At 39.9% G+C, this 25,744-nt stretch overlaps 1 long non-coding RNA gene across 1 annotated transcript; it reads left to right on the top strand.

Moving 5' to 3' along the window:
* Window positions 1–437: 437 nt before the first annotated feature.
* Window positions 438–10,123, top strand: LOC127351376 (uncharacterized). Its single transcript, XR_007880895.1, has 3 exons — window positions 438–564; window positions 9,685–9,794; window positions 9,885–10,123. It is a non-coding gene; the product is annotated as an uncharacterized LOC127351376 (long non-coding RNA).
* Window positions 10,124–25,744: the final 15,621 nt, after the last annotated feature.

Here is a 25,744-nt window from a genome sequence, read left to right on the forward strand (position 1 = left end):
GAACTATCACTGAGCGTGATCCTTTCCCCCCCTCTAAAAGCTTAAAAAAATCCCATCACACAACCTCCTCCCACCACACACACATTATATTTAGTGCTATATTTGCCATGTAGACGGATGTTGGTATTTATTCTAATTTGTTTGTGGCCCAATAAGTGCAGGATTGCGATCCTGTGCTTCCCCAGTGTGAAGATGGATTTCTGGTTCTTTAGCCATTCTCTTTCTCTGAGGGCCTGGAACAAAGCAGCATCTGCACCCAGGAGATAGCCTGGGATAAAATATGTATTAGTTTCCTCCAAAGCCCCCCTCGCCTCTCTCTCTCATACCACTTTGGATGACAAAAAGCAGAGAATGAGAGAGAGAGGAGATGGGAGTTGTGCGGAAGATAGTGTAGATTTGAATCTACTGAATCTACTTACTGGGGGAATAGCCAGCGTTCGGGCGACAACAACAACACACTCGCACATAAACACCACAACAAACAGCAATATAGTGAAATCCGCCTCGATTCCCCACTTTTTATTCTTATGCACCGTCTCGTGTTCCAGCACCACCCCCATATCTGTAAGTAAAACCATTTAGTCTGCTCAAATTTCTTCAGTATTCTCTTCTCTGTCTTGGTTTCCTTTTTCCCACTTTCCCCTTTTCTCTCTTCGCTCAAGTCTCTGTTTTTCTAATTTCTGCTTCTTCCTCCTCTCCTCCTCCAGCTGACAGGCTCTGGGTTTTCAGGAGAAGAAAGCAGGCATTAATTAAGACAGTGCCAGCTGTAATTTTCTTGGGAAGTAAATTTCTGCACAACTAAAGGTTACGGGGACCTTTTCACTGTCAGAATTTACTACAGCCCGTGAATGTTAATGCAGCTAATGAAGACATGCTCTCAGAGTCTGAACTTAAAAAACTACCACTAGGAGGAGAGGGCGAGAGAAGGAGGGAGGGGAGCGATGGAGGGAGATTGTTGATGCGTTAGAAGACAGTGGAAGTTCTGCTGTGTAACAGATTCATTTTGCTATCATGATTTGCCGCCATTAACAGTAAATATTCCACTGTAACACTGCAAACCAATACTGCATATGTTAGTTTGAGTGAGAAGCATGTCTTATTAAAGCCACTGTAGGCATGATTTACATTGTGTATTGATTTTAGAGGAGCTAAGAGGGTCAAAATGACAAAATTATTACATCAATAAAGATCTCTGTTGTCGGGATAAGCAGGATATTCAAATAATCAATAAAAAGAAATAAAACAATTAGCATTTTTAATATGCATTGCGATTGTTGTGTCTATTGTTTGTGTTTAAGTTTTTCATTTTGTTTGTCTGTCCATGAAAATGTCTTTCAGCATTTGGGTGCAAGAATGAATCCATGACCTTGACCTAGAACGGTGTAGGCTTTTGGCGGGCGTAGTGGGTGTTGCAGTTGCCTCTGTTTGCCTTGTTTCAAATCTGGCGTACATGATGAATGAAGGGCTCTAAATGGCTGTGATCTAGATAACAAATCCGGCAGCAGCAGCAGCAGTAGGCAGGTGAACGGGCTTAAAGAGGCACAACACTGGAATACTGGGAGATGAGCACAGAGGTTGGGATAGATATGGGTTCTGTGAGGAAGTTTCGGATGAGGATATATTTGTAGGAGTTGCTTTATGGGAACAGGTGATCCCTGAATCTTTACTGCCATGTGTTCAGCAATGAGCTGTGTTTTGTCTTTTATAGTGTGGATGTCCGTCGGTGATGATCGTTTCTTAACTTTACTTTCTTTAAGTTTATTCCAAGCACACTGAAAATATAAAATACATCAGTCAAGTGTGCCAGAGGAGTTCCCCGAGAAAACAACTGCAAGAACCCTGCTGTTTAAAAGAACACGCAGGAACATTATTGAACCGGCTATAGACTGGTGTCAGTGGTGTGCTTTAGCATCAGATAATTATTTATACTAATATTTATTTTATACTACAAACTACCAGAGGCCAGATGCCAGTTCATATAATTTCTTTTTATGCAAAGCAAACAGCCCCTCAGTGAATTTTTCTGAACTCATTAGAATACTAACTATACTTTAATCTTATATAACCAAACTGTACTGTACATTTAGTTATTAAAACAATTTTAACTGTTGATGAATGAATGATGAACTGATTTAACTGTTTTTTAATCAGAATACTGTGCACCTCTATGTTTCATCATGATTCACCCATTCAGGACATTTGCTCCCCTGTTGCACCGCAGTGTGGATGTCACACACAATCTTGTATTGTACGTTTCTCAGTGACTACAGTATGGTTTCCAATTGAGGATTCAACAAATGTCTTTTTTTCTGTTAAGCTCTACTAGCTGCCCCCCAGTATTTAACACCCACAACCTGACCATCTATGATAAAATTCTAGACTGTGTTAATTCCCAGGTCATCAAATGCCAACATTTTGTCATGCCCCTTGGCGTCTCATACAGGTGCACAAGGTACCCTTAGAGTCTGTATGAGACATATCAGGCTGCTACAAAGCCTTTCTGCCAGAAAGCCTTTAAGAAGTCAGGTGATATATAAAGATAAATATATAAAGAGAGAAAAACTCAGCGTAGGGAAGAGGTCTTAATGGATGAAGGGGTCAGACAGACACAGGCCTTTCACTCGGGAGACTGCTGTTTATATCCCACGTAAAACCAAAAGTCAGCATTGAGTTATTTTAAGTTACATATATTATTCATTTTAAGTCACATACATAACGTTACTTAAGTGACAAACATACTTATTTTAACACAAATTATCTTTTCCTGAACCAAACTAGGTAGTTTGGTTGGTAAGCCTTACCAAACTGTGACTGTTTCACAACAATAACCACACGTTAAAAAGGCTTTCTGGCAGCCCGGTGTGTCTCATACACTAAAGCCTCTGTATTTATGACCTGAGAATGAGAATAGGTTGTAAATTTGTACGCCAGCTACTTGCACTAAAATTTCAAGGGCAATCATGGTACACATATGTTTGACTTGGACACCAGACCACACTTAATGTCCAATCTTCCACCAAGCAAAGGAACACAGCACAATTTCTTTAATCGTTGCAACAATCTTTGCCTCATCAAGGCTTTTAGTTGCTTAATTCACCCTGAAATCAGAAATAAGTCCAATAGATTAGATCAGAATGCTCTTACAAACTGGTTATTTTTTCAGTAAGGTGTGAGGATGTGCTGGCCCTCCTTCAGCCATGGCAGGAGGAACATTTTGATTCAGAAGGAGCTGTTTCAAAAGGCCTTGAGGCCACTCACAAAACAAAACACACCTCTCCCTGATAACCGAAGAAATGAGCAAAAATAATGCAAACAGATAACACAGTGAGAGAAAAGGAGATAGAGAGCAAGTGAGGGAGAGTTAGATCAATGACAAGGTCAGAAACCGGCAAGGAGCCGGCGGACCAGGAGAAGTCCTGGAGAAAAGTAATATTTAACCCGAGGCTAGAGAATAATTTCACTTTCCCTCAGATCAGTTTAAAAAATCTCTTGCTGTCAGAGCTTGGCAGATTTATACAAATTAATGGCCTTTAGTTGAAAATCTCCCAGCGCTTGGATTATTAATTGTTAAAGTGCATACATTAAACAAAATGAGCAAAAAGTCATTTTCATAAATTATCTCGTACTAAAAAAAAAAAAAAAAAAAAAAATTATAGGTAAAAGGGATTGTTGGACTGGCTTTTCTGAGGGCGTAGTGTGATACTTGAAAGAGTAACAATCATAAATATGCACATGCAACACAGAGAGAATAGAGGAGAGAATGAAGTATGAGAAAAAAGAGAAGAAGGCAAGAGAAAAGGAGCGCAGAGGTCACGTTGAGAGCAATGGAGACTACTGCTCCATTGTTTGTCTCTGGATATAATGTGTGTGTGATAGAGCAACACAACCAGAGAGGTCCGTCTTTTCCTGCGTGTGTGTAAGAAGCGGGTATAGTTGCGTTGCCAGGTCCTGACAGGTCTGGGAACTCTATCCTGCATGCTGTCCTAGCGGAGGTTTTAATTATGGACCGCCACGGTCTGCTGAGCATGCTCCAACAGAACGGACAGCACCGAACGTGCATACACACCCTTTTGCTTCTTCGACGGACACAATACTGTTTAGTTATAAGAATCTGTTTCATCTGCCACTGAAAAATTAAATAAAAGTATTTTGTACTAAAATATAACACAATACAGTGAAAGTTATCTGGAGCTCAATAAAAAGTCAAATTAATATATTTTATCACATGGAGACAATAAAAACAAAAGCATCCATATACCATAACGATAATCCATTTTTAAAAGGACTAGAAAACGTAACTTAATTCGAAGGTAGGACTGGACTAACATTTTTGGATCTTGGCCCATTGGTTGTATGTAATGAGACAACATTTTGTGTCAATAAATCAGCATTCATTTTGTCTTAAGGCAGTAGTTTGACATGTTGGTATAGTTCTACATTTTAGGAATATATGTAAGATTGTAAATAAGCATATATTCCTAAAATGTAGAACTATACCAGAATTTGGATGAGATGATTAGAGAGGTGGTGATATCAATCTTCTCATTTAAGCAAATAAGAGTTAGTTTCTAGCATGTAGAACTGTTCCTTTAAATAGCTTCTTCTTTTTTTCTTTCCAATTATTCCAAGTTCCATGGATTTCTTTTTCTGTGAAATTAGTTTTTTTTATTATTCCAAGATCAAAGTTAGCACCTTAGGATGGATACCCACATAATAATAATAATAATAATAATAATACAGTGAGATTTGTTTTTATATGTTATTAGTCTTTAGGCTATAGTATATTTAAATTTTCCAGCGATAATAAGTGCTAAACAGTATGATTTGGGTCAGAAAGTGAGTGTTGTCTTGGAAATATACTTTTAAATGTTTTTATTTTGTGACCAAAACTCCAACATTATGTCACAGTGATTATTATTTTCACGCCAAAAATTCTGTAAATGTCTAATTTGGTTGCTGTGTCGTAGTTTTGGAACTACTGAAGTACAGTGCTTGCACAGAAACTTAAACATTTATATTATGTCATCAAAAGGCCATTGTTCAATTCCTCTCTTGCACAAGGATTGTTTTGTCTTCTTGCGCATAGTGCATAGAGTGTTTTCTCTAATCTCAGCTATTTCCCAATTCCTCCTCAGAAATACGCCCTCATAGTGCTCACACACACACCCTCACACACACTGGGCTGAGTGATGGGTACTTGAGGTGTCACTGGTCCTACTGGCGGGGATAGAGAGAGAGAGAGAGGGGCAGGCAGAGAGTAAGGATGAGATGTTATTTCCTAAATTTGGCCCCTAGGACAAAGGAGAGGCCTGTTTGATATTCATCTATCCGCCAGTGGCAGACTGGCGGGGGAGCCTGTGAAAATCTATTCACTATGATAATGAACAAATTGTCATACATTGGGCTCTGTCTCCCCTTGACAGTGATAGTTATCAAAGAGAGAGATCGAGGCAAAGGCCGAGCGTGTGTGTATACGCGTATGTGTGTGCGTGCCTCCCAGATTGTCTCCGTTCCAGAGCAGTGGCTGTCATTAGAAAGACAAGCCTCCTGGCAGGAAGCTCCTGTCATGTCACAGCCTCACACTTAAACGCTGTCATACCTGATTGATACATACATCGCTGCTATTTGTGTGTGTGTGTGTGTGTGTGTGTGTGTGTGTCTAAATAGTATTCCAGATGAATGGTTCTTATCACTACATTTAATTGTAGAACCATTTTCCACGACCTGCGGTATATGTCATTTTCTCTATCATTCATTTAGGGATCGATTTATGGGATGTTGTTTTCATAATGGAAGAGTGCAGAAGAAAATGTTTCCCTTAAGTCATGAATTTAGATTTTTTCTGCCCTACAAAGGCAAACGATAGAAGGAAGTGGTTTGGTGTTTAAAAGGTCAAAGGCCATGGCGTATCCATCAATTATATTCAATCCACTCTTTTTTAAATCCATACCTCTGTACATATAAGGCATTCTGATCATAATAAGCACCGTAAACACACTGCATTATGACAGTAATTATGATCTAGCATATATAAGTGAGCAAAATGTCTGTATAAACTTTCTAGTGCAATCATTATTGCCACTTGGCAGCTTGGATGTACTCCCCTGCTCTGATGTGATGTGAAGAATACCTCAGTGCACCACTATAATGTCACTCATTTTATGCTCCCATCAAAAGTGTGTCAGCTATTACGTAATTTGCATGCAATTAGCATAGTGATGCCCAAAGGGCCTGAGGTCACCCGGAGCGATAAAAGCCGAACATGTCGGTTAATCGGATCACAGCTCACATCCAGTGCAGAGACGAATGTATTCGCTGGAGGGATTCTTTAATTGGACAGGGCACATTGTGCTTGGTTGTACCTGAGGACAGTTTATATCATTTCCATACTGTATGCTTTATATGGCCTTGCACAGTTGAGCCCGGATTTGTGAATTGGTTTCACTAAAAAACTAGAAAGACACATCCTCCATTTATAAATCATATCCATGATTTGAAAGGATAAATAGAAACAGCCCTAAGACAGGTGCTTTATCTTTGGACACTGGATTGCAAACTTTTATGAATAACTATTTTTACATGATTACAGAAAAATCTATGTATGCAGTAAGACTCGTCGCTTTCTGCTTTTTTGTTGACCCACTAATAAAAGTTTACAAAATTACCACAGTAAAATTAGACTCTCAAAAATGTATTCTATTGGTTGACACATAATGTCAGTCTTCACTCATTGGAGCAGCCCTTGATGACCTTGCAATTGTGGAAGTATAAATGTTCTATTATTACTGGCTAGTGCAATGGCAGGATGACTGATGACAGGGACTTTCTGCAAGAGCTCTTGAAGTTCCTCAGGACATACTGTACAGGAAGGGACTCCTGAATCCCAGAGAACACATCAGGTAGAAAGCAAAACTGGAGCACACCAGTTTCATAATTTTTTAGCACAGTTCAGAGATGAATTTCAGTAGTGAAGTATTAACAATAAGCTCAACAAAAGTGTAGCTCTTATGGGTGCTCACTACACTACAAAACCAGAGCGTATTTAGGCAAATGTGTAAATACGTAAATCAATGCAGTACTTAAGTACAAATATGATATACTTCACTGTACAACATTGAGGTATTACTTTTTCTTGACATTTTCAATACAGCAATTTTGCTGCAGAGTATGTTTACAGCATACTTTTTGTTACTTTTTTTTTACTTGAGTAAAAGAATACTTCTTGGCTTTCAGTCTTAGATTTATTAATCCTGATTTGGGCTTCGGTTTCGTGCAACAGTTACAACATGACATGCTTGCTTTCGGTTTATATTTTTTTAATATGCTTTATGTCAGCTATCTGTGTGTTATTATGTTTATGTGACAATACAGTATGGGCCGGAGGTCTTCATAGGTCCTATTTGTGCCTGAACCCACAAAGACCAGCTAATGTACTTCTTCGGTACTGAATGGGACCTGTGCCGGTCCTGTGCTGGGGCAGATCCTAGAGCTAGGGGTTTACGGTGGCCGACAAGGGCAAATGTGCCGCAAACGGCAAAACACTGCAAACACAGGAATGATGCAAAACCAAAAACACACAAACACATAAAACAAATGCAACAGAAAAACGCAGCAACAGAAAAATGTTGTAATCACAGAAACAAAGCAGAAGCAAAAACTTACAAACCCACAAAACAAATGCCAAAGAAAAATGCTGCAATGACAGAAATGAAGCAGAAGCAAAAACTTAAAAACCCACAAAACAAATGCCAAAGAAAAATGCTGCAAATACCAAAAACACACAAAACCCAAAAACAACTGCAAGAGAGAAATGCTGCAAATTCACTCCACTCCCTGTGAGCGGAAAGAGGAGATTATTAAATCGGCGAGGTTACGTCAGAGAGAGTGGATATTTTATTTTCCTGAACATTTAAATGAAATGAAATAAAAAGACCTTTTTTAATATTCCACTTTCAGTAAATTATATGGCTGTTTGATTTGTGTTTTCTGTGTTCTGGTCTCATTTGAATCTCTCTCCACCACCCTCCTCCTCTATCGTCTAACATTAGTTAATTAGAGATAATGGACATCTGGCCGGGCATTATCCCTTAGATAAACACAAGCTCTTATAAATATAAAATAAAAAGTTTCTAGCACGCTAACATTAGCTACGTAACTATAACTTCTTCTTCTTCTTTGTCTTTCGGGTCTGGTCCCACAGGACTGGTCCATCCCTCAGGTCGGGTCCCCCTAGTGGCCTGGCACACTTCCATTTTGTGGAGTGAATTTGCAACATTTCTCTCTTGCAGTTGTTTTGGGGTTTTGTGTGTTTTTGGTATTTGCAGCATTTTTCTTTGGCATTTGTTTTGTGGGTTTGTAAGTTTTTGCTTCTGCTTCGTTTCTGTGATTGCAGCATTTTTCTGTTGCTGCGTTTTTCTGTTGCATTTGTTTTATGTGTTTGTGTGTTTTTGGTTTTGCATCATTCCTGTGTTTGCAGCGTTTTGCCATTTGCGCCGCATTTGCTCTTGTCGGCCACCATAGGGGTTGGGGTCTTTAGTGATAGAAGACTGGTGGGACAGAAGGCATGGAGTTAAATTGGTTGAAACAAAGTTGTCCTAATGTCGTCATCTTGATATTATGTTCCCAGGTGTGTAGGAAAGTTGAATGTGGGCAGAATTTCATGCATCTTGGACCTGAAAAACAATAAATAAATTCTTATCCAGTATGAGGAATATTCAAGGATTCTGCAAAACCCTGGATACCATTTTTTTTTAAATCCTTCTTTCTACAAGGTCATCACAAAGCAACTACACTATGGATAATGTTAAGGAAAGATTGTGGTAATGGCAAATCATTTATGGTTAAGGTAAATGGCAAGGCAACTAAAAAATTTGAAGTTGGGAAAAGATCATTGTTACAAGAAAAAAACAAAACAATACTAATTGCAAGTCTGTGACTTGAAGTGATCTCTCCCACATGAAAGTCAAATCCTCAGTCGAACAATACAAACACATTAGTATGTAACACCAATGAAAAGTAGGCACTGAATGCAGGGATCTGTAGGTCACCATCCATTCAGACATTAGAGCTCTTCTCATTAGATGCCCACCATGATGCCCTTGAAAGTGGAAAGCCGTCCTAAGTGGGTATACTCCAGAGAACAGGTAGTGAATTACCCTAAGGAAATAGTAAAAAACAACAGTAATAAAGGCGAGGCTGTAGGTGGCTCTCAGAACGCTTCGCCTCATACTGTACATTAATCATCCTAATGCCTGACTTAAAAACTCTGCATTCTTAAATAGGGAGGCGGGGGTATAATATACACACAAATACCAACATGTATTATACATGCATGTAAGCCCTTGTATTCAGATGTGGACGTACATGTAGCGTATGAATTCCTGGGTCATATTCTAGAAAGGTTTGTATCCCGCATGTCTTCAGCCCAGTTGAGACACTCATCACTTCTGCTGAAGTCAAAGGGACAAACTCCACACCTGTGCTGCATTTGTTTGTACTAATTAATTACTCCTGGCTTAATTGGCGTGCCTGGGACATTTGACCATCCAATACCTAAAAGCACACTGTCTGCACACCAGTTATCATAACTAAGGTTAAGCGACAAGACCTGAACTTATCACCTGTGCCTTGCTAATGTGCATACCTATATAAGTGTGTCTAACCTCTCTCTCCCATTTGTCTCAGGTCTCACAACCCTCCGCCTAAACCCAGTTCTTCTCTCTTTCCCGGCTCAGCGGTCAGCACTGTGGCCTCATAGCATAGGTCCCTCCCGAGTGGAGTTTGTTCTCTGCCAGGTGCTCCAGTTTCCTCCAACCATCAAAGACATGCATGTTAGGGTTAATTCTTCCATCTAAATAATTCTTCTTTTTCTTCATCTATTATAGGAACCACTGGGGATGATGAAGCCATAAGCTCATCGAGACGTGTCCAACCTGAGTCTCAACCCCTGTGTTCCTAGCCGCTCCAGCCCCACCATGACTCCATGACTCCTCCCAATGGAATCACCTCCTATTTTCATCCCACCCTTCGACCCCTAATCAGCCCACAGTACACGACCCTGATCCTATCAGTACCCAACATTCTTCCATAGTTTTACAAGCTTTTACCTTTGTTAGATAGTGGAGATGGGGCAGGAAATAAGGGAGGGGGAGATGTGGGTCTGTAACAAAGGTCCTTGGTCAGATTTGAAGCAAGGACACTACTCTTACAAGGTCAGCGTCGCCTAGGACACCCCCTTCCACTTTTCAGCACATTTCGTCAAGTGGTTGTATATCAAAAGTGGGAAAAATGAATATTTAAACATGTGTTGCCCAGACAGCAGTCTTCCTGGAGTGGAGAGGATTACTCACCTACAAAACAAGCACGCCTAAACAAGAATCTATGACACCGCTCCGATCCGCTTAACAGACAAACGACAAAAGAAACAAACGCTTCCAGCAGTCTCCACTCTACCTGCCTAGCAAGGCCTGCTGATGGAAAGCAGCGGTGGGTGGGTGGGAGGATGGGCGGGGGGGGGGACTGATATACATGCCGTGCCCTTAAGGAGATGACGGCCCCTGTCACAAGGCAGAGGGCCCTGCGACACGCCGGGATATAAATCTACACAGGAGATAAAGAAAGTACATGATGAATTAAGCCGGTGCATATAAATTCTTAAGAGCCTCCATTTTAATGCCGGTCATTATTCAACAAATTTTTCTAAGAAATGCCACATGGGCAGGAACAAGTAATTAGGGGGAGAAAAGTGAAACTGTCACCCGTAATGGTTTACTCCGCCGCCTCACCTTATCAGGGGAAGAAGAGAAAGAGGGAGATCGAGAGAGAGAGGGAGAGAGAGAGAGCTCCATGGGGCCATGCTGTAGCCACCAAACTGCCATTAGGCCAATTCTGAAGACTAAGTGTTCAGGAGCTGCAAATCTACCCACAGTCTCAGTCCTGCATTCAAAGCATTGTTAAAGGGAATGTTGTTTTCCTTACCTCAGTCTTGCTCTCTCTCTCTCTCTCTCTCTCTCTTTTTCCCCTCTCTCAAATCGGCCAAGGCCTCAATAAATCTGTGGTCACGGGGGATATTGTTAGTGTTGGCCAAAGTACTATTAAAATGAAGGTAAATTTATGGATGACACTTTGTAACAATTAATCAGGAAATGTTGATTAATAAAGTTGGTCGGTTATCCTCCTGAAACCGAGGGAGGCTTCGCCGCATTGTCAGACTGATCATTTTATTCATTATTTTTGATTAATGTACCCAGATACCCTGACTCTAAGAGAAGAGGAAAAGAGGAAAAGAGAAAAAGGGGGAGGGGGGTATGAGGGGGGCACTTATCCTCTATGCAAAATCATAAATAGTGAATGAGTGTGTATACGGGTATAACCTTGGCCGTGGCAAAGGGATTTGAGGGGAGGGTGGGTGGGATGGGAGGAGAGGGGGAGTGAATGTGCGCATTCAGCAAAATAAACTGCAAGTGGGGATTAAGGAAACAAAATGGGTGGGGGGGCAGTTTGATGAACATCACCTCTCTGGACCTGTCCGTCTTCGCTGGACGCCCATGATTAATTAGTTTGTTTAGATACTCAATTAGCCCAGCCATGCAGAGAAAGACATGGAAAGAGCGTGTGTGTGTGTGTGAGAGAGAGAGGACAGAGAGATGAAGGGTCAGGGAGGAGGGATGGGGGGGCATTAAATGAAACTGAGGAAAAAGATACAGAGAGGAGGGGAGCTGAAGGAGGGAGAGATGGAAAACTGAGATATGAGAGAGCAAATCAGGAAAAGTGTGCAGATTACTTAGTTTCAAACACTCGATGTAGATAATTCTATCTTGTGTAGATCTGATGGTGCTGTTAAAATCCTATATCAGGGGTTTAAAACTTTTTTACACTACGGATCCCTGAAATGCTGCATTGCCTTGTCTGCTGTTGCACCAATGAAACCTACATTCTGTGCGACGTACAACACAAACTGATTTGCTCTCATCTTTAAATCATTGTTGTTTTGGGCCTTAACATGTTTAAAGTCCACATTTATGATTGAGATATTCACATGAAACCAAGCAGATACTTCTGTTGTGTTGTTTCTGCTCAGATTCAGAAATGTCAGAAGTCAGAAATAAATGTTTGAACAATGAAATCTGTTTTCGAGATCGAGGTAGAGGCGATAGTGTGACTTTGACACAATTTATGAATTTGCTAGTCCACATTATTGGTTCTCTTGAGACTTGAAATTGAAGTTGGTTACTCCTAGAGAAAAAAAAGAAAAGGGACTTTCATCAAACTTAGGATCAGAGGTGGATCAGATCAGAGATCAGAAGAGTAAGTAAGAACAGAAGTGTACCTTCTGGCCAACAGTTTATAGTGAAATATCTCCGTTTACAATTGCCACTCTCGAAGGCCAGAGTGCACCGTGAGGACCAAGACTTCAAAATCCAGTACTCTTTTAATTGCATAGAGCAACAAAAAGCCTGTGACTCAGGGGGCAGACTTTCAAATGGTTTATTATTATTAGGTCTATTTACAACATCCTGGACCTGTTGGAATTCATCATCAACCAGTTGTGTGCCTCTAAATGCAGAATAAATGTAGTGGCAACTATACTGGCAGCTTTCTCTCTGATAAGAACCAATGCTAGGCTCCATTACGGGAGTAGATTTGTGCCACTGACGGGTCAACTACATTTGATTCTATGAGCTCATCTAAAAATCCTTGTCAGGTCCAGTGGCCCTATCATCAAGTGTTTCAGAAAACCATTTTTCCTACCCATATTTGTTAAGAATTTTTGTATAAACATGTTATTGTGCTTTTATCAAGCTGCAAAGCAAGGTATGGGTGTTTTCATTTGCTTTAAATGATATGTCTGTATGGTACTAAATCACCTTTAGTCGCCTGAGCTTGGCAGTGTCTTGGCAGAAGTCACAGGTCTTCACCAAGACTTGATGAGATGCAAAAAGGTGCCTTCGAGGACAATTCAGCAGGGGTCACTTGCAGCATTCAAACTGCTGACTGTAGGTCAAAAAGCTCTTGTGAGACACTTGCATTCGCAACAGGCAGACAGGTCAAAATCGAGCAAACAAGAAGAACCAGTAGGCAGGTAGGATGTCTGCAACAGGTAATCATCAACATGACAGGTAACCTGACAACATGTTATAAATGCTAGGTAATCCATGACTGAACTTCAGTGATGCTCCCAATGGACAGAATAAAATAAAATATAACTGAGTTAAATTCTTCCCTTAATTTTGTCTGTCTAGAGATTTCAGTGGATGGTGGAAGTAAATGGGGCTGACTGGAATTATACACTTTATCAACTGTCCCTTTTACTAATACAGAGGTAGGCAACCTGCAGCTCTTCAGCCTCTCCAGTGGGTCCCTGTGGCTTCGACAAAAAATAATATGTATGGCATTTTCATATATCATTGTTGCAGGCCTAAAGTCGTTCTTACAATCTCCAGTTGCAAAAATGTGTAGCCATTACACGACAACCTAAGAAAAATCACATGTAGTCAACTTAAATGGTCATCATGTGTTACATTCTGGCCTTGCCTATGCCTTATAAGAAAAGTCTGGGGAAAGCCTTAATTGTTCATTTAACCTTTTTTACATGTACTGTGTGAGTTATAATATATTGTTTAAGTGTTACTATGTTTTTAATATGTTTGTTAAAATGTAAATGTCTTGAAAGCACTCTGAAATGCCTTGGTTTTGGCGGTTGAGTAACTTTTGCTATTCATTTAATTGGCCACCAACTCTAATTATTCACAAGTGTGATTATTACAAGTGATTTATTAGCCAGATGATTACATTTTAAACACCAACCTTAACGTTTCGCTTTTTCAGCATCACAGTGAACTGTTGGGTCTCTGTAAATAATGTTATAAGGAGTACGGTCTAGACTAGCTCTATTTGAAAAGGGTTAACTTTTGTTATTAATTGGCGCTATACAAATAAAATTGAATTGAATCACAGCTGATGATATGGTATCTATTTGTAGGACTACTACTACTGTTGTGTCAATGACGCTTCCTTGCTGTTTGTCTGTGTTGTTTTACATACTCTCAGTACTTATTGTGTACAGCTAATATAGCTTTGATGGCAACATAGAACGTGTTCAACTTGCACCTGATGTTTTAACATTGGGGTCGGGTTGTTAGCCAAAAATGGCTCTTTTGATAGTAAAGGTTGCTGATCCCTGTTCTAATAAATGGAAACGAGTCAAAATGTCCATTAAAATTACAATCTTGGTGCCAACAACCTGTTTGCATGATTAAGAGCACCATGTCCACCTTTATTATCATACTGATGTACAAGGATTTGATTAAAGTTGCTGCAGACTGTGGAATAAACTGAAATAACACATTCTGTACCTCTTGAGAATCAACTTGATGAGGGCCTCCATGTAAATGGACTTTAAATGTGTGTATTGTGTGTCAAATTTTTGTTGGTAATGCATGTTTTGTGCATTTGAATTTGCGTGTATGTGTGTGAGAGAGACAGAGCTGTGTGCATATGTGAACTCAGTATTGTCCTGTGAGCGCCGCCACTGAGGCATGCTGACTCTAAGACTGGACATTAATTATGGACACTTCTATCTCTCTGATCAACACAAGCTGCTAGACATACAAACACCCTTCTCAAAGGTATACAAGTGCTTAAGGCTTCATTTTCTGAAGACTGACATTAATATTTATTTGGATTATAGCAATAGAAGATATACGCTTTATATCCATAGATAAAACACAGCAAGTGCATCATGCTATATCATAAAAAGCTAAAGCTGATTGATATGTGTCAAACAGACCATGTGCACACCCATATTCTCACACGGTCAAGCGTGTGTTCAGTCAGGAGCAGTGTGGTGCCAAGAAGCCCTCTTTTTCACTTCACAGCAAATTTGCAAAAACAACTGTGAAAACACAACTGTTCTCTCTGACTGTCTCTTCTCCTTTGTTCTCTGCTCTGCTCCCCTCCTATCCACTCTCTGCAAGCTGGGACAAATGGCTGCTTTGGGACAGCGCGTATGTGTGCGAGTGTGTGTGTTTTTGCGTGTGTGTGTGTGGGGGGGGGGTGTCTCATTGTGTTACGTGTGATAAACTGCTGTGACAGCAGAAATGTTTGTGTGACAAGCGCTCCGCAGTTGGAGTCCATTAGCTGCCTCTTTTGAGTCTCCTTGGCGGGTTATCACTCTGACACACGCACACACACACACACACACACACAAAATAAATGCATATACTTAAACACTCACACACACGTATACACTGCACAAACAAGACAGCTTGCTACCACTCTTGGTGCTTGTGTCCTAGCAACATGTGTCTCAGGGCATCACTCTTGTGTCTGTGTGTGTGTGTGTGTGTGTGTGTGTGTGTGTGTGTGTGTGTGTGTGGGGGGGTGTCATTTCCTGCAGCATTCATGTGAATAAGAAGAAATTGTTCTAATGGTTGGACTTGTGAATAATTTGTAAAATAGTCTCAATATATACCACCTGCCAAGTAAATAATTCAATTCTCATGCATGGTATTTAAATATATAAAGGTTCCACTACGACTATAATGCTCAGACGTAATTATGCACCATTTTAAGTGCATTATACACACAATATGAGTAATGATGATTGCTACTACAATCGGGTATAATAAACCCAACGTGAAGAAATGTGTGTGTTTGTAATGCACCACGATGGATTTTCAAATCAAATGTGTTGTCATAATACAGTATGTTGTGGATCTGAAACCTTACTTTGTACTCTTTATATTGCAAATGTAGCAAAACAAAAGTTACCAGCCCTGCACAAAATAAGAAAATTATATTGTGATTGGTAGTGACAACTGTACAGCTATAAGAGTTACAATATACTTAATATGTGCTTTTGATTGCATGTTATATTGACTTATTTACTGAAGTTATTAAAAACCCTTACTTTATAAAATATTTGGTAATACGAATGATATATGGCCATTTCACCTTTATAAAATGTGCATGCCCAATTTGTGGCAAAGGAAAGGGTCACCACTTAAATACTTTAATACTTTGGATACTTCATTAGTTGTCCTTCAAGGCCTACCTTTATCAGGAAAGTATAGCCACATTCTTTTTACTAGTAGGGCTGTGTATTGGCAAGAATCTGGCAATACAATACATCTCACGATATGAATGGTTATGATTCAATATATTGCGATGTATTGCAATACTTAAAGCAAGGTGATATATATATATATTTTTAAATCCAATGTTAGGGCTGTCATAGTATAAAGACCATATACATAAGAGTTATTACTTTTAAGAGTTTTTACTATGTAGTGATTGGGGATTTAAAGACAAAAACTGAAACGATGTTTTTGAGAATCCATACAATATCACAAAACTAAATATCGCAATACTCGATGTGTATCAATATTACTAACACCCGTATTTACAACCAAGCGCACTATAGTTACTTTCCATTCAATTTCAGAGCCAAAAAGTTCTCATGAAATTTCTGTACTGCGTAGTGTCCTCAAAATTCCCATAGTGGCCGAGAAAGGAGACCATATAACTGCAACATCCCCGGTTCAATTCCAGCCAGGGTCGTTTGATGCATGTCAGACTCCCATTCATTCAACTGTCAAAAATAGATGGAAATGCTAAAAAACAATCCACAATGGATTAGAATAGTTAGTGTCATTTGCATGTATACTACTTAAAGGCAGAGTTAACCATTTTTTTATTTTACCGTGTGACACCTGTCAATGATAACACAGTAATATACTGCTCATTATAACATCATCTTTTAAGCACTTAATCATGTAGGCAATAGTGAATGAGTAAAAGAAATTTGAGATTTCAGACACACCAATGTTTCAGTAAAAATCACTGGGTCTTTTATGTCTTTTACCCCTGGTGCAGGATCAGTACAATATGAGCCCGCTTCTGAGACCCAGCATCCCCACCCCCCTCCATGGCTCCACAGTATTAGGCGCAAATCGCTCCATTCCCGGAGTCCAAATTCCCTTTGGACCAGTGCTGCACTCGTATCACTGCTGTCTGGCGTTTAGCCCGGCCTCGCTTTCCAAATGGGCCTAACCTTGAGGGACTTGTTTGACCCCCCGACCAGCTCCATCACCACGCCACCCCCAAACACCCCAATTCATGCACATGTGCACAAACGCACACAGATGCTTGCTCTTCCAAACCAAGTGGATTGAATAATTGATGCATATCTTTCTGATGCATTTGTTAGGCTACACAAGTCAGACAGACTGTCAGAATGTGTGTATGTGCATGTCTCTTCTGGTCTGTGTGTGTGTCGTATTCAGCGTGTCTCCCAAAATCCCCCACCCCCCATCATCACAGAAAACATGTACTGTCCCCTCCGACATTCATCATAAACTCCATATGTTGTTTTTTCCCTCTCTCTGTCTCTCTCGTTTCATTCTTCCGGAGACCCAGTACTGACAAACACACAAACCGTTTCTGATGTGAAACAGTGGACCAGACGAGCTTTTAGACCTCTCACACTGACAGTTGAGGGAATAGAGTGTGGAAGGCTGTGGGAGGGCCATGCAAGTTTAAACAGACAATAAGAGAGGGGAGAATAGTTTGTTTTTTTTTTTTAAAAGAGGGAGAGAGATGTTGACAGATGAAACAGGGAAAAAGGCAGAGAGGAGCCAGAGAGGCATTGAATTCACTTTGTGTATTTCCAAGTCAAATGTCTCAACTATTTTGCCTCTGCGGTGGCAAAACTGTATTTGTGGCATGGCACCATGTCTTTTGTGTCTTGTTTGAGGGAGAAGACTGTCATAACAAAAATGCATATGAGCCTTTAAAAGACACAAGACCAAGGGCAGGGCAGCAAGTTATTCAAAATTTGGTTTTACCCTTGAAACACACACAAATTTCTACTGGAAAACAAAAGTTTTATTTTAATGTAGTTCACATTACAGTAAAGTCAGGTTAGGTCAATAAATATATTACATCAGTGCTGGTTTGGTTTGCTGTAAAGTGGTAAGACAAAATGCAGAAAATACCACTGCTCCATCCTAGCAAGCAGCTGGTGAAAATGACAACAGAAAGACACAATAACAAACATTCATCAAAACTACAGGGAGGATGAGGCTATTCATTCTAGAGGCAGGGAAGAGAAATATCATCAATATTTGACATTGTTTTATGGAGAAGCCACTTGATTTCGTCCCGGGTCCTGTGCGGGTGACCAGCAGCAATCAATTACCATTGACAAGATTTGTGTACATGGAAGGCCTTCGCACTTTGTTTCGCTCTGCCCTGCCTCTGTGAAGTTGCCTCCTCAGAGATCACAAACCAAGTCCTTAGTGAGTGCTCCATCTTCCCCCTGACTGCATGGCATCATTACTCTGAGCCTGCCAGTATAAGGAGAATATTGGACTAATTATGTGGCGTGGAAGTGAAATTCAAAGTGGTAGCAAGGCCGCTGCTCTCCTGTGATGTTGAACAGACTGAGAAAGTTTACAGCAAATTTCGTGGACTCCCTACCCACTGTAGGTGTAGATATAGTTAGATATAGTTGTAGTCATTTGCCTATTATTTAGCAAAGTGCTTTCTTTAATTATATATTTCATTATGTTGCCAGTGCAATTACTGGACAAATATTTGTCATAGTGGACTACAATAGGAATGCTAAAGTACCATCATGCATCCCTCGTTAGACAACAACATTGATGTTGAACCATTCTGCAAAACCCTGGCATACATTCAATGACAGTGTTTTATAATATTCAATGCCAAGGTTTTTAAACATATCTGTATGACAACTAGGTTAGAAGGTTAGGGAAATATTTAGATTATGGCAAATAAACTATGATTGAAATATATGGTAAAGGTTAGGCACTTTGGTACAATGTGGTTAGAAAAAGAACAACCAAACTTTAATTTCACATCTGTGACTCAAACCTCTTGCATAAAAGTTGGAAGCACTACAGTCCCATCCACTATCCCGACCTCCACATTTCCTGCATTGACACTGAATGCTGTCATTGGATGTGAATCATGAGGTCTGGAATCTCCCTTAACTCTCAGGGACACTGGGCTGGCAAACGTCATGACAATACTCCACAGTTATCGCAATGATTTATAGGCAAGAGAACAACATATTTACCTTTGTGGGTGATGTTTTAAGCTGCAGTTCTGTCTCCGTCCAAAGAGGTTCGCAGAATGGCATTCATGTTCGGGGATGGGAAGAGACATTTGAGGGCTAAGGGCTTGATTCAAAGAAGGGCTCCTGCTACAGCCATGCTTTTTTACTGGAAAGCCGTCTGCTCCAACAAATAGAGGAATAAAGACACATGTACAGTAACTCAACCAAAAGCAAAACATTAAAACTAAGACCAAGTCACCTATTAATTATATTAGTAATCTTAACAGGTCTGTTTTCCCTGCACCTCTGGGTAATATAGTATTAGCGTGGCATTGGTTTTAACAGCCTTGAAATACCGAATGGATAAGGCTTCTGTCAGGACTGCTTAAAGAGTGTCTGATGAGCTTTCACCGACATGTATACTAATGCAGCACCTATGACCTGCATTTGCTAATCAGGGTAATGATTTTCAACCATGAAAGCTTAAGTGCTTGTTTTCAGTCAGCTTGAAATACTTTTTTTTTCAAATTCACATTTCTTTATACAAAGTTTACTTTTTCAAAAGTCAATCTGGACTACACCGTGGATTACTATTCATTCCTTTCATGCATAATAAGCCAATGACCATATCTTTCAAATTTCATAAAGTGCTTTCTCACTTAAACTCCATTTTGCACATTTTGACATATTGTTGTTAAATGTACGTTGCGAACCTAACATAAATCCTAAATGGATATTGAGCTCCTATTTACATTCTTTAAAAGGGAGCGAGCGAGGCACAATCCACAATGTCACAATGTCATTGTGTTTGTAATATTCTGTAAATGTTGCTCTTGAGATGTTGTAGTAGAGAACCAGTTCATATAACTTACTAATTTCATAAACTACTTTTCTAAGCCTATAAATGAAAGGAAATCATTCTCCAATCCAATCCTTCAGTGCGCTAGAGACACCATACAGCCATACAAAGGCAAACAATACTACCAATGAAACTGAGAAAAATGGCCTCTAAGTTGTTTGAATATACAGCCAAAATGGAGATACTGCACTCTGCTTTGTATTCCTGTGAACAGATATATAAGTTTATCCAAGGCAGTGTGCAGTAACTAACTGCTACTCTTAATGTCTTCTTCCTGAGAAAATCTAATTGGATCTGTCATTACATAAAATCAGATTTTTTTTTTTATTGTTTGGATGTTCAACTAATTGTGTAATTAAGAAAAACTCAAGCAATCCTCAAACATTATTTTGTAGGGTTTAGGATGGATTTCTTTTAACTGTAAAATTCATGTTAACCTATATTGAGACTTAGGTTGTATGTATGCAGTGTAATATCTGATTATGATTATGCTGACAATTGGTCCACCACTGCTTTTGTTTTTAGAGTGCGGTTTTGGATTAAAGATGTACGTAGTAACTGTAACTGTAACTGTCATTACAAAGACCACCCTTATTGTGAAAGTAGGGAAATGTGTAGAGGGCTGAAATACATCAAATTTAGGCACTATTAGTTTTACAGTGTTACAATTATACCTGAAACCGTCTTGTGCATCCTAGTTAGCACCTGCAGCCTATTTCATTGAAGAAATCCAGCCATTTGATGATAAAAGCTGATTAAAACAAAAAGCACTTAAGCTGCCTAATGCTTCACTATTTTCCCTCTTTAATATGCAAAATCATGCTGCAGCACACTCCAAAATCTAATCAGATCACCTACTCCATAAGGACACCTGTAGTTTCTATATGGAGTTGCATGTATCGTTTTTTTTTCTTTTGTAAAATAATATTAACACATAATACAATAAAAATGCAATCAATGGGATGCTCTGCACATCACCACTTTGTTTTAAAGAAGTGATCTCACTTCCTCTTTGAACATTGTTTTTATACTTCAAAAAAATATTCACAAGGGGAGGCAGCTGCATAAACTGACACCAAAAAAGCAAAAGGGGCCTCAAGCTGTAGAGCCTTTTACTTGTGGATTATGCCGCACTTAGAGCTTGCACATTTATCGTAGGAGTTTTGACTGTGACCCACAGTAATACTAGATGTATAGAGAATATTTTTGCATTGCCACATAACTCACTCATAATGGCTGTGTGAACGGCTGGTCACTTTAGACTGTTGAGGCTGTAGTAATGTAGCGTAGGTAACACCGGTCCCTCTGAGTGCCGCAGCACTAGCAGGTGATTTGTAGCTCAGGGAGACTAATGAAGTGGTCGCTCTGCCACCCTGCTTCTTTTGCAAGATCAATTCGGCGTCAGGGCGCGTACGGTGGCCGCACTTTATGAATGATGGAAACCTCCTTAGGCCATCCATATACCTGAATCCCCGGCATCACTACGCAGCCCCCCCCCCTCCGCCTGCTTTCCCCCTCAGGCCCCCCTGCTCCAGGAGGCAGGGATTCAGCAATCTTTCTTGTTTGGAGAAAACTACATTACCATCAGCCTCCTTGGCTCTCCGGCCTTTGCCCAGCACACAGGCACACACATATACACTCCCTGCATAGCTCAACTCTAAAAACACTTAATAATTGTGTGTTTTGGTATGCATGTGAAGATCTATGCACACACTCCTCTTCCCTTTGTGCACGTTCCCCCTTTTTTCTCCCATCAAACCCACTCCCAGAGTTGTCATCATTAGTGCAGATGATTTGATCGAGTTGACGTGAGGCTTTTCCGCCACGCTTTGGCCATGATGACATCCTCTAATACAGAAAAGGTGTTCAAGAGGCCGGAGAAAAGAGGAGCTTTTAAACTGTTAATGCATAATGCGATAGATGTTTTAGTCAGTGGATAATAATGAAAATGAGCTAAAGCGGCGGGCAAGGGAGCCAGTCGCTCTCTCCCTCACTGGCCTTTGATCCCATCCAGTCTGGCTTTTAAAGCATCTGCTTCCGTAATGAGGAAGAGTTTACCATAGCCGATGCAGATTCAGGAAATGAATTCAAAAGTTAATGGTGTATTTGTCCCGATGATTAAGAGCTGTGCCTTGTTCTTTATGACATTGCTGATCCTCGCCATAAAACAGGTTGTGTCGAAGGGAAAAAAAGTATTTATCATAAGTTATAACAATTATCCTAAAATACCCGGGGAGTAATTATGGCTGTTTTAAATGTGGGTATATTCAGTGTAGGTGCTTTTAATGTGACGGGATGAGTGAGGCCTTGGGCTGGCGGCACACGGGCCGATCTCGGTTACAGCGTGTGTCAATAAGAAAAATCTGTCAGGGGTGTTTTGGTATTCCGAGATCACAGTGCAGCTCATCTAAAGGCGTCAGTGGCAATTTGAGAGCAGGGCGTCATATATAAAGATGTCATGAGCCGAGGCCTCCAGCTGAGAGGTTGAAAGGGAAAAGTAGAACGACAATGAATACTTGCCACAGTTTTCTGGAAGCTATGAAATTTAAAGGCCTCCCCTTTCATTTCTCGCTTAGATTAAAATATGAAGAAAAAAAGGGAGGGAGGGAAGGAGGGAGGGAAATTGAGACAACAGATCGTGAGTAAGACTCAGGGGAGGCGGCAATGGGGTAGTGAGAGGACAGAGAAGAGGGAGCTTGAAGCCTTTTACTGTTAATCTTAACTTTTGAGATTGATTGGTTCAAGCTCGCTGCAAATCAGCACCTGCATGGCAGTCGTCTTCTTTAATGATAATCTGGGTGTCAGCAGCAAAAAGAGGGGGAACAAAATAGGTGGCAGTGAGAAAAGGCAGAGTATAGTCGTCCGATTGAACCCGGTTGATAGCCTCCATCCCTCCCTTCTTCAGCATCTCTCACCTTCCCTTCATCCTTCTTCTCCGGGCTGAGAGGAGAAGATGAGCATGAAGAGTGTTTAATGTTTCCTCTGATTCCACAGCAGAATGAGCTGGGCCCCTGGCACCTGTACTAAGAAATCAGCTATATGCGGATGATACTGTAGTTTAGAATATTTTATTGTTGGGAGAAACTTGATTTCATGTTTTATCAATAAAAGAAATGACACCGGGTGACGTGTGCATGCAGTATGATTCATTTAAGGTAGTTTTATGGAGAATGAAAAGTTTGGTACAAAAATAAATCTTGATTTCAGATCTGAAAGATTTACTTTTTTTAACTGCAGCTGATTTCCTTTATCAATTGTCTTGATTGGTTTTCAAATTATTTGGTTAATTATTAAGTCTATAAAATGTCAATGTCAATCACAACCTCCCACAGATGAAGATGGCACATATACATTTCCTCTTTTGTCATTTGAAATGGTCATTTCAGCCATGTAAATGACCGAGGACCGTTAGATGCAGTTGAAGAAGTTGTCACATAATAATGACTTTACTAATGCACCTTATAGTTATAAACATATTAGCAAACAATAACCTATTTACACATCCAACAGAGACAGAACAACATTTTCTGTCATTGAAGTTATGTCTCCTAACAATTCATTCAAGTCCAATATTCACTAATTAATTTTAGTCCTGTTTCGGTCTCTACCAACTCCTGAGGGAAATATCTTTGTTTAGCTGCTAAATGCTCCACTACATTCACCAGCTAGCTGCCAACTTTGACTGTCTGCCATTTAGTAGTGGACTAATCTATATTTAGGACATTTAAGCAATGTATTTATCATTATACAAGACAAGGTTATAAAATGAAATAAATGTTTGCAGTCCCTTCATGCCACACATAGAAAAAGAGACACATAACAAAGAAATCAATAAAATGAAATAAAGAGTAAACAGAGCTATTCATATACTTACATACATACACGTATTTACCCAGTATATAATTCTGCACTGCATTTTTAGAATTTGCGTCTGGTGCAATGTAAAAAGATAAAAATAAGATAAAACTGATAAAACCGATATCTGCATATGAGTGCTGAACGGTAGGCAAAGGACACGATTTTGGTATCAGAGGCGTTCTGGTTTCCTTTTGTAGTCAGAGTAGTATTGACCAATCACGTTTGAGTGATCTCTGGTTGCATGCAGATAAACAGTCTGAAACCGAATTAGCATTCATATGCAGATATCTGTGTATAGATAACTGCCTCCTGTGGCTGGAAATGATGCTGGTGAGAGCAGTGAAACTAAAACAGTAAGGTTGCAGGTCATAAAATCAAAACAATGAGCTGAAAGATGCTACAATGGTTTGTAGCGCTGAGGGGAAGTGCAGAGTTGGGTGATAATTCTTTGTTGGTTTTGTCACCATGAAGAAACATCTTTTATATCACACATTGTTATTTGAGCCATTGTAACATATAGAAATAAATTAGTGCAGCTTTCTGTGGACAGAAAACATTTTAATGACGTGAAACATGTTAGCCTGCCAGCATCAGAGCACTTGTGCTTGTTTGATGTTTCCACATGAATGGTATAACAAAGCCCAAACATTTAAGACAAAACTTAACTTAACTGTCTTGAGAATCTTTTTTTCTCCCGCATATTGCTTTTTTTCCAGGTTGGTTCCAAATGTCTCTTCATCGTTACAAAATAAAAAAAATAAATAAAAAAAACTGCATTACACCCAGGTTTTACTTTACTTTAAAGGTCCAGTGTATAGGATATAATGGCACATAGCAGTGTAGTTGCAGATTGTAATTGGAGGGTGGCCCCAATACGTACAGAAAACATGAGTGCCCCTATCTAGAACCAGTGTTTGGTTTGTCCCTTCTGGGCCACTATAGAAACATGGCAGACTCCACAGAAGGGCAACTCTATAAGGTTCATTCTAGGTAAGTTAACAAAAACATAACAATTCCAATATTCAGGTGATTATATACTAATGAAAACACAGTTATGCATATTTTATAATGCCAATAGAACCTCCTGAATGTTACAAACTATCTTTGTATGGAGTACTTATTCTAAATCATAGACATGAACAGCAACAATCTGGAAGCATATTGACACTGTAAGGAGTCAGCCACACAAACCTTCATTTTCTTTCCCTGCTGCATACACACAGACAAAAACTACACTGCAACACACACGTAACACAGCTGGCTGCTCACACACATGTATGCACACCACACACACACACTTTCCTTCAGAGCAACAGGAGATAAGATTGACTAAGAGATACCGTGCAGCAGCCGCAGCAGCAACGGCGGCGGCAGCACTGAAGCCCTCTGCTTGTTTCCCCTGAGTGTTCTACATTTATTTTTCCTTTATATATTATTCAAGTTCAAATAATTAATTCAGGATATCAAATCAAGATGTAGGAAATCAATCAAGAGCCTTTTTCAATCTGCCTTTCATTAAGCCAAACCCCCGGTCCTGGCTGAGCCTGTAGCGGAGCTGGCCTGGACTTCTATAAAGACAGACTGAAACACTTACGTGGCATCCCGTCCGCTGGAGAAGATGACTGCCTCGCTTCGCACGGCCATGCTGAAGTACTTAGGCTGCATCCGATTGGGTGGTTGGAATTATTTTTGTTTAGCGCTGATATAAAAATGAACCACATGGCAAGCTGGGATCTAATGGTCCAGTTTGATAATGACTTTGTTCACCATTTGTACGTGCTTCCTTTTTAAGGATTTTTAGAGTAAAATTCATGATATCAGTGGTTGTATTCTGCTAGATGTGACCAAGACTACTTTTTAGAGGAAAAAAAAGATCACCTTCTTCCTTTGATTTCACTCACTTTATTGTCTTTATTGTCTCAACATAAAATGTAATTTCACAGCCA

The sequence above is a fragment of the Dicentrarchus labrax genome, unplaced genomic scaffold (assembly GCF_905237075.1).
Source record: "Dicentrarchus labrax unplaced genomic scaffold, dlabrax2021, whole genome shotgun sequence".
Taxonomy (NCBI): Eukaryota; Metazoa; Chordata; class Actinopteri; family Moronidae; genus Dicentrarchus; species Dicentrarchus labrax.